This window comes from Prosopis cineraria, unplaced genomic scaffold (assembly GCF_029017545.1).
Source record: "Prosopis cineraria cultivar Desert tree isolate PC_DT_omini unplaced genomic scaffold, ASM2901754v1 PC3, whole genome shotgun sequence".
In the NCBI taxonomy this organism is placed as follows: domain Eukaryota; kingdom Viridiplantae; phylum Streptophyta; class Magnoliopsida; order Fabales; family Fabaceae; genus Prosopis; species Prosopis cineraria.
This window is the reverse complement of record NW_026555334.1, coordinates 9,179,772-9,188,459: the sequence shown is the minus strand read 5'-3', so window position 1 is coordinate 9,188,459 and position 8,688 is coordinate 9,179,772. Positions and strand designations below refer to the sequence as shown.

General features: G+C 30.6%; 1 pseudogene; it reads right to left on the bottom strand.

Annotated features, from left to right (window-relative positions):
• Nucleotides 1-2,969: 2,969 nt before the first annotated feature.
• On the bottom strand, nucleotides 2,970-7,946 carry LOC129305360 (ABC transporter G family member 1-like; annotated as a pseudogene).
• Nucleotides 7,947-8,688: the final 742 nt, after the last annotated feature.

The window sequence follows — 8,688 nt, the reverse complement described above, 5'->3', positions numbered from 1 at the left end:
TTAAGTGTGGTCGGATGGTTGGTGTAAGCTATTGACATGTGTGATTGAGTTAGGACACCCCATTTGTGGGATTTTATGAAAAAGTGGTCAAAATGAGTTTTGGTGTCCAAATTTTTATAGAAAATGAGTTTGAATATGAAACTAGTGCCATTAGCTGGAGTCAAGAAAAAGCTTTGTGTAGACACCAAAACCACCTCAATCAGACGTCGAACAGAGGTTTAGGATGTGTCAAAAGTTCATGCCCTGTGCTGTCATATGACAACACTGATCTATCAAATTTCATGCAATACGCCATGGCGCATGGTGCCTCACACCATGGTGCATGGCACAGAGAAGACATACCACATCGCACATGCCATAAGCCACAGCGCACGAGTCACTTTTTGTATAAAGTCTATTTTTGAGTTTTAAAACTCATTATTTGGGTCCCATTTGATTTTCAAGCTTCCACTTTGCTTTCAAAACTCTGATTAGAATTTATTAAATCATATTTGAGATTCAAATTGTTGAGATTAGGATTCCATCAAAAGAATTTTGAGAAATTTCTTTTATAAAACTTTATAATTTGGTAATCCTTTGAGGCTTAAATCTTGGATTATCATGATTTAGAGTAAATTGTGATTTAACCTTAGGGAGGTTACTGTATCTCTGTGTATGTGTGTGTGTCTCTGTGTGTGTGTGTGTGTGTGTGTGTGTGTGTGTGTTTGTGTCTGTGTGTGTTAAATTACTAATTTAAGAACAATAGTATGAAATTTCATAAACCCACAACCATCCAACACACAAGTAAAAGGACTAGGTTATTTAGTTACCTCAATTCTTTTATCATAAAAATGATTATCGTGGCAATTATCTACTCCTTGGCCTTAACTTGCTCAAAAGGATTCGAACAATAATTAATCTATAATATTAAACATCAATAGTCAATTTACAACTCTAATAAATACCCTTTAAACACTAAGTTAGGTTACCCATACCAACATTTCATCAACTTTATTTAACATCCATAAACTTATATGGTATAAAATTACAACCCACATTACTCTCAAACCTATAATTCAAGCTTAAGGTTTGTCCAAATCCTAGCCCAAGGCTCTAAATCATTATAAAATCACTAAACTTAGTATAAAAGCTTAAATTAATTCCCAATAACTCTATGTAAGCCAATAGGCTTGACCATAACACCCCTATAACATAAATTAACCTCCTACAACACCACTCAACATTGAAAATATGAGGAGAAGGTAGATGAGATGTAAGAGAGACTTGCCCAACTTGAATGAAGCTAAAAATACGCGTTAAAGTCAAGCCCTAGCATAGACAAGGAGAGCTCCTTCCAATTTTCCTTTCTTCCTTTCTCTCTTTTACATCTCTCACGTGCCTGATTTAATGAAAATCAGGTTCGTCTACCATGACATAAAAACTGAGCCTCAAGTTTTTTAGGTCCTCTCTTAGGCCTGGTGGCCTAAACACCATCCTAGTCCACTTTTAAGACTATCTAAAGATCCAATAAATTCATGAGTAGTCAAAAGACAACATTAGCTTGATAAATCTCTAATTTACCAATTTACCCCTATTAAAAATTTAAATTTTAAGTCTAAAATTTGAGGATGTTGTAGTTTGTGGTACCCTAAATTCAATACTAGGTCATTTTTGTTTCTGAACAAATGTTTTATGGGTCATTGGTTGTCCTCAATGTTGACACACTTAATTACTTTTGTGGGTCCCATCATTTGCATTTTTTTAAATATTTTTTTATAAGGGTTAAGGTCATTTTTTCCCTTAAACTTTTCCCTTAAGGTTTGTGAATACCTTGAACTCAATTTTAGGTCATTTTTGTTCTTGAACGTTTTAAATTAATGGTCAGGTGGTTGTAAATATTTCATGTTAAACTTGTTAGTAATGCATGATTAGTTAACTATTAGATATATGAAGTTATAATTGTAAAATATTAAAGTAATAGTTGTAAATTATTTATGTGGTAGTTGTATACAAATTAGGATTAACTTGTAATCCATGATCAATTTTACTATTGAATATGTAAAGTTACAGTTGTAAAAACTTAAAGTAATAGTTATAAATCACTGATAAAATAATTATAAATAATTAGTGTTAAATTTTGTTAATAACACATGATCTGTTCAACTATTAGATATGTGAAACTATAATTGTAAAATATTAAAATGATAGTTGTAAATTACCAATGAGATAGTTGTGAACAATTAGTGTTGAACTTTATTAGTAACACATGATCGGTTTAATTATTAGATATGTAAAGTTATAATTGTCAAATGTTAAAGTAATAATTGTATATTATTAATGAGGTAGTTTTACACATTTAGTATTAAACTTATAATGCATTATTAGTTTAAATATTAGATATGTAAAGTTACAGTTATAAAAAGTTAAAGTGATAGTTGTAAATTACTAATGAAATAGTCTTAAATTACTTGATCGATGTAATGTATTTTTAATAAAAGTATTATTATTTTTGTATCCTAATTTTAAATTATACTCAAGTCTCAAAGGACTTGATTGAGATTTCTCAATTTGATGGGACTTATTTATAGGTAAGTTTGTTCCATAAGACCTATACATAATTTTTCCCATATTTGAAATGTTCAAATTTTTTTTCATTAGATGATAGCTTACACAATAATTTAAGATGAAATACATTCCTCCTCCATGAAAATGAAAATTCACATTAAAATTACCCTTACCTAACAACTTATCTATGTGCCTTTAATTGATTTAGTTATATGTAGTTTAGTTAGGTTTTGAACACCTTTACATGTAGAGTTGTTTATGTAGTTTGATCAGGCTAGTCAATCATATGAATAATATGACACTCCCAAAATTAAAAGATAAACATATATATATATATATATATATAAACATATATATATATATATATATAATGAGTGTCACTAATTAGAATTTGAAAATTTTCAATTACATTCATAATTCTTTCTTAAACACTACAAAATACATATTAATTTAAGATGAAACACATTCCCTACCATGAAATTAAAATATAGATTTAAATGATTTATTCTTAAGCATCTAACCACTATCAACTAGCCACTTGTCTATGAGCCTTCTCTTTGCTCTTATTAATGATCAGGAATACAATATGATACAGAACAATCATTCCAAACATGATAGCAAGATCAAGCCACTTAGAATGACCCATTTCAACCTGCCAGGTGTTTCTTAGGATTTCTCTGCCACTCACAATCATGCTTCTACTTCTGTCTTGATCATCAACCACAAATGTTAAACCTTCAAATTCATTCTTGAACAATCCTTGGAAGGCATACTTGTGGAATGAAACATAATGTAAAGGGTATGTCCAAACAAGCTTAGGAAGATCATAAGGAAATCTGTAGAATCCACCAATCAGGATCATGATTCCTTGAATCCCACCAACAATGATCATCCCCATTATGAAATTAGGGAAGATACTCCCAATAACAAGCATACAGCTCTCAATAGACATTATAGTGGAAAATAGCACAAAAACTAAATACACAAAGCGTCTAGATCCTTTGTGCAAGCTAGAGAGATAGTATATTATAAGAGCAGGTATCAAAGACATCAGTAGCATATAGGTTATAGTAGATAATGTGTTGCCAATAAGGAAAGCAGTAACACCATAATGCCTATTCAGCCTCTCTCGTTTAAATACCTAGCTTGATAAAAAGAAGAAACTTTTAGCATGACAATTTGAGTACAACATATAATGAGGCAATTATCTCTATTAATATAACTTGTATTAATTAGATGTAAGGTGAAGTCCTACTTTGATCAATTTAAAGTCTAATCACAAATATATAAGTGTATAGTGAGTTCATCCAATATGTAGCTTAAGTTATTTTGGAGTAAGTAACAAGCCTCAGTTTGGATTAATGTTAAAACTCTAGTAATCTTTAAAGAGTAGGACAAGGTGAGAGGAACGTTACCTTCATTTCTTCCAAAAGTAGAGGCAATCCACCAATGAGGGTTATGAAAGAGAGGATTGAAATAAAGAAAGTGAGCAATGACCCTCTAGCTTGTAATATTATTTACACTGGATATTATTAATACCATCAATCAAATTTGTTAAGACATACATAATTTATCTTGCTTTATTTCTCCTCATATCTGAATAGCTCCATTGCTTAAGCCAATATTGTAGAATATAGTGCCCAAACTTAAAGCAAGTGCACTATATACTGCTAGGCGTAACCAATAATTTCTTATATTACAAAGCATATGAAGGGAAGATCTTCTTATAAGAATAAGGCATTGTGTAAAGAATCCAGCATGGATTCTCTTCTTCTCTATTGCATTAGAATCTTGAAATTGATGTAGAATTTAGTATTTCTTGTATCACTTTCAAAGGTATATATGTGACATTGATCTTACACTATCAATTACTTCTTCCATTTCTTTTTGAATTTGTTTTTGAATTGTGGATGACATATAGGATTTGATGAGGATATTAATAGCTTCTTCTGTAGTTACTCTTTTACTAAAGCCTTCTTCAACATCCTATAAACAATAAACTTTTAAGGGTAGATAACACTAAAGTGTTCTAGGTTTCACTATAAATTATAGCAAGACAGAGAACCTATTAACTCATACCTGGTCAAAATATTTGTTTATGATCCTCAAGAATTGATCAAAAGAATTGTTCAAACACTGGCAAGGAAAACCATTTGAAGCAAAAAAACTACTCATAATAAAAGGATACTTTTTGTGCTTAGCTACAAATGACTTATAAACTTGTTTTTCTTTGTTTTACTTGAAAATAATTATTGATGTAAATATGGATATATCTACTTTCTAACCTTATTTGAATCTAAAGCAGGGCTAAAATATATTATTTCACCAGAAGACAAAAGACACATGTTGTGGAAAAGTTGAAAAACTTCACTACTAGGTTGATGGATAGCTACTACAATAGTCCTTTAAATGCCATCCCTTAACTTAATGAGTCTTGCAATTCTGCTCATAACATAATACAAAGCTGCACTATCAAGGCCGCTGGTTGGTTCATCAAGGAAGAGAAGCTTGGGATGTGTTATAATCTCAATGCAAATGCTAAGTCTTCTCTTTTGTCCATTGCTAAGTCCTTTCGAAGTCCAACCCTTAATCTTTGTGTGGATGGCATCTTGTAGACCCATTTCTCTTAGCATAGAGTCTGCTCTCTCCTTCTTCTCTTCTATGAACATGGAATCTGGAAGCTGGAGTTGGCATGAGTAATACAAAGCTTCTCCAACCGTTAAAGTCGACAACATAGCATCATCTTGGGTGACATATGTCTATGAGTGAAGTCATATAAGACTCCTTTTTATTGAAATTCTTAGTAAATATCTTCATGGCATTTAGATGGAGCCTAGCTCCCCTCCTCTCACCCCCTATTTAATCTGAACAGTCTAGATTCAATATTTTAATTTTAATTTTATTATAATAAAAAAATTAAATCTGCACTATTCAAACTATATGTGAATAGTCAATTTATAAAAATTACTAAAAATTTTAACATTAAATTTAAACCACCTATATTAAATCTAGACTGCCCAAATTAGTAATGAAACATATTTATTTAGATTTTTTATAACTTTTTAATAAATATAAAAATAAATACTTCCTTTGTTCAAAAATATAAAGAATTTTTTTAGGGGTTGGATATTAAAAAATGTAAAATATTTTTAGTCTATCAAGGAATAATCATCACCTTTTTTTCAAAAGTACCTTTATTGAATAGATCACTTTATTTTTTTTTAGGGTGAAACACCTTGTTAAAAGGGTAAATATGAAAAGATAGAATTAGTTTAAAAATAAATAATTACTTTATTGAGGGTAAAATTTGATTAAAAATGGCTTAACATTTTTAGCAGAGGAAGTATATTTAATCTAGATTGTCTAGATTTAATAGGGGGTGGGAGGAGGGGAGAGTGGGATTTTAATTTTAGATTTAAAATTTGACATTAAAATTTATTTATTTAAAATATCTTTTCAAGTAACATAAAAAATATCAAAGAAAAAAAATAGACAAGCTAAAATTTAAAACTAAAACAAAATATTACAATTTTAAATGTTGCAAACTTACCTTTATTCTTTTATTAGTGAGAGACAAGAACCAAAGATGAGAGATGTGAGAGTAATAGAGACACCATCAATTAAAACAAGAAGAGAACAACAAAGTGTGGGTGGCTGAAATTTTAAGTGAGTAAGGGTATCTAGAGAATTTAAAATTATAAAAGAATTGTAATAAAAAAGGAATTTAAATTTAGGTCAAATTTAAATTTATATATTTTTATGTATATAAATGGGAATTTGACTCAAATTGAAATTCAAATCTAAATTCAAATTATAATTTCTCTTTGCATTTGGATACACAAGAATTTAAATTTAGATTTGATCCAAATTTAAATTCACATTTTTTGTAATTGCTCGGTGAATTCAAATATTTTATACACCTTAGTTATTTGAAATGTCAATAACACTAATGCTCTCATTCCTCTCTCATTTTTATTTCAATTTCTTCTTTTCATTCTCTTTGAATTTGAAATTTTTTGAGCTGTCCAAATAAAGCATTTTAAATATATGGCTTTCATATATGAGATTTTTAACTTAAATTTCAAATTTAAATATACTAATCCTAACATTACCTTATAGATGTTCCATTATAGGCTAGTTCTTGATTGTGGTTGTTGATATTAATCTTCCTAGTTCGCTTCGTGTCTGAACCCAATGTCCCTACAACCAAGGAGATCTGGATATGGATTCAATTTGAGCCAGATCTCCCACTTAGATATATAAAAATATATGAATTTAGAATTAAATTCAAATCCATTTTTTTATAATTAATTTTTGTATTTTAAAATCTTCATTCTTAGTTACTTGAAATTTCTGCCATTTTAACTCTTGTTCCTTTTTCATTTTGGATGCTTTTGTTACTTTCGTCTATTCTCTAATTTTCACATCTTGTCGATTGAAAAATAAAGATATAGTATGCTTGTCACTCGTAATTTTTCATTTTTGTTTCAAATCTCAGCCTAAATATGAGATTTTAACTTCTTTATTTGGATTTCAAATCTAAAAGCCAAATCAAAATTTCCATGCAGACGCAAAATCATAAAATTATTTGAATATCTCTTACAGATGTTCCATAAGCTAGTGCCTCTTTGTGGCCGTTGATAAGAATCTTCCCAGTTTGCTTTGTGTTTCAACCCAATCTTCCTGTAATTAAATAAGCTAGTTACCGTTCTTTCACCAACACTATACTTTAGCTAAAAGTAGTGGCAATCGAAAACAACTTCAAACACCACGTGTATAATAATATGTTCTTTAGTTAATTTTCATGTCAGCAACCAAAGTACTATATATATATATACTATTAGGTTGTCAAGGTAGGAGTAAACTTGAGTTGGGTTAGATCGATGTCGTGGTGTGCTTCCACTGCTCTAACCCATTTCTCCTTTCCTCTGTTTCCAGATGGTTGCTTCCCATTCCTAACATATAGTCTTAACAAAAGAACTGAACATGATTCAACTGCTTAGGACAAAATAAAAAAAAGATCGAAATGCATGAACCTGCAAGGGCATCAAGGAGAGTGGTCGTGCCGGAGCCAGAAGGACCCATGATAGCCAAAAGCTGTCCAGGCTTGGCACAGCCAGTGAGACTCTTCAATATTGGTTTCTTGTTCTTTCCACTTGGGACAGTGACAAACAAGTCTTGCCATGTCACCAGCACTGATCTCTGTCCTTTGCTGTTGCTTTCATTATCATGATCTTTTGGCTTGACCTTAATGGATCTCTAGTGGCACAACTGATGCACAGTCATGGCTTGGAGATGGAGCATGGTTGACGCGTGAATCAAGAAGGGAAGGCATGGAATGAAATATTAATTCTGGTTTCTCCAATATAATCTTAATTGGATATGTAAGTGATGACCTCCATGGACAAGAGCTGAGTTTATAGAGACCAGAGGCAGAGAGCCAGGATGGTGATTGCTGAGTTAGGAGTTACTTTTTTCTTTTAATAAATTTTTTAAAAAATCAAATTATAAATATCTGTATTATATTATTGGGTTTAAGTTAAAGAAATTTTAAAAAAAATTGAATTTGCGTTAAGAGAAAAATCCAGGTAAATTTAGCTCTCTCTCTCTCTCTTTTAGAAAAAGCAAATTAATATATATACACACGCATAAAAGAATAAAGTACAGTTATACATTTTAAAAAATGATAAGAAAAGCTAAAAATAGAGAAAAAGTAGTTTTCATGCGAGACATTAATGTCATAAAACTGAAAATGAAAGAGGAATGTTGACATTCATGGCAACAATATTGCTTCGATCCTTGATGATAGAATCAACCATCAAAAATCTCCTTCAAATACAATCAAGGACAGACCTAGGAGTAATTCAAGGGGCCCTGCCTGTTCAACTTTGGTATATATAAAGGGGCTACACTGCAACAGAATAAGCTAAATATGACGGCTTATATTTGACGGCTATAAGTGAAAAACAACAAATAAAAAAGGTGCTAAATACTTAACGGTTGTTTCAAAACAACCGTCAAGTATTTACTATATATTTGACGGTTATATCGGCATAACCGTCAAATATATATGCATCCCAGATTTGATTTTTTTATAAATATATTTGACGCTTGTTTTTCAATAACCGTCAAATATATTTTGGA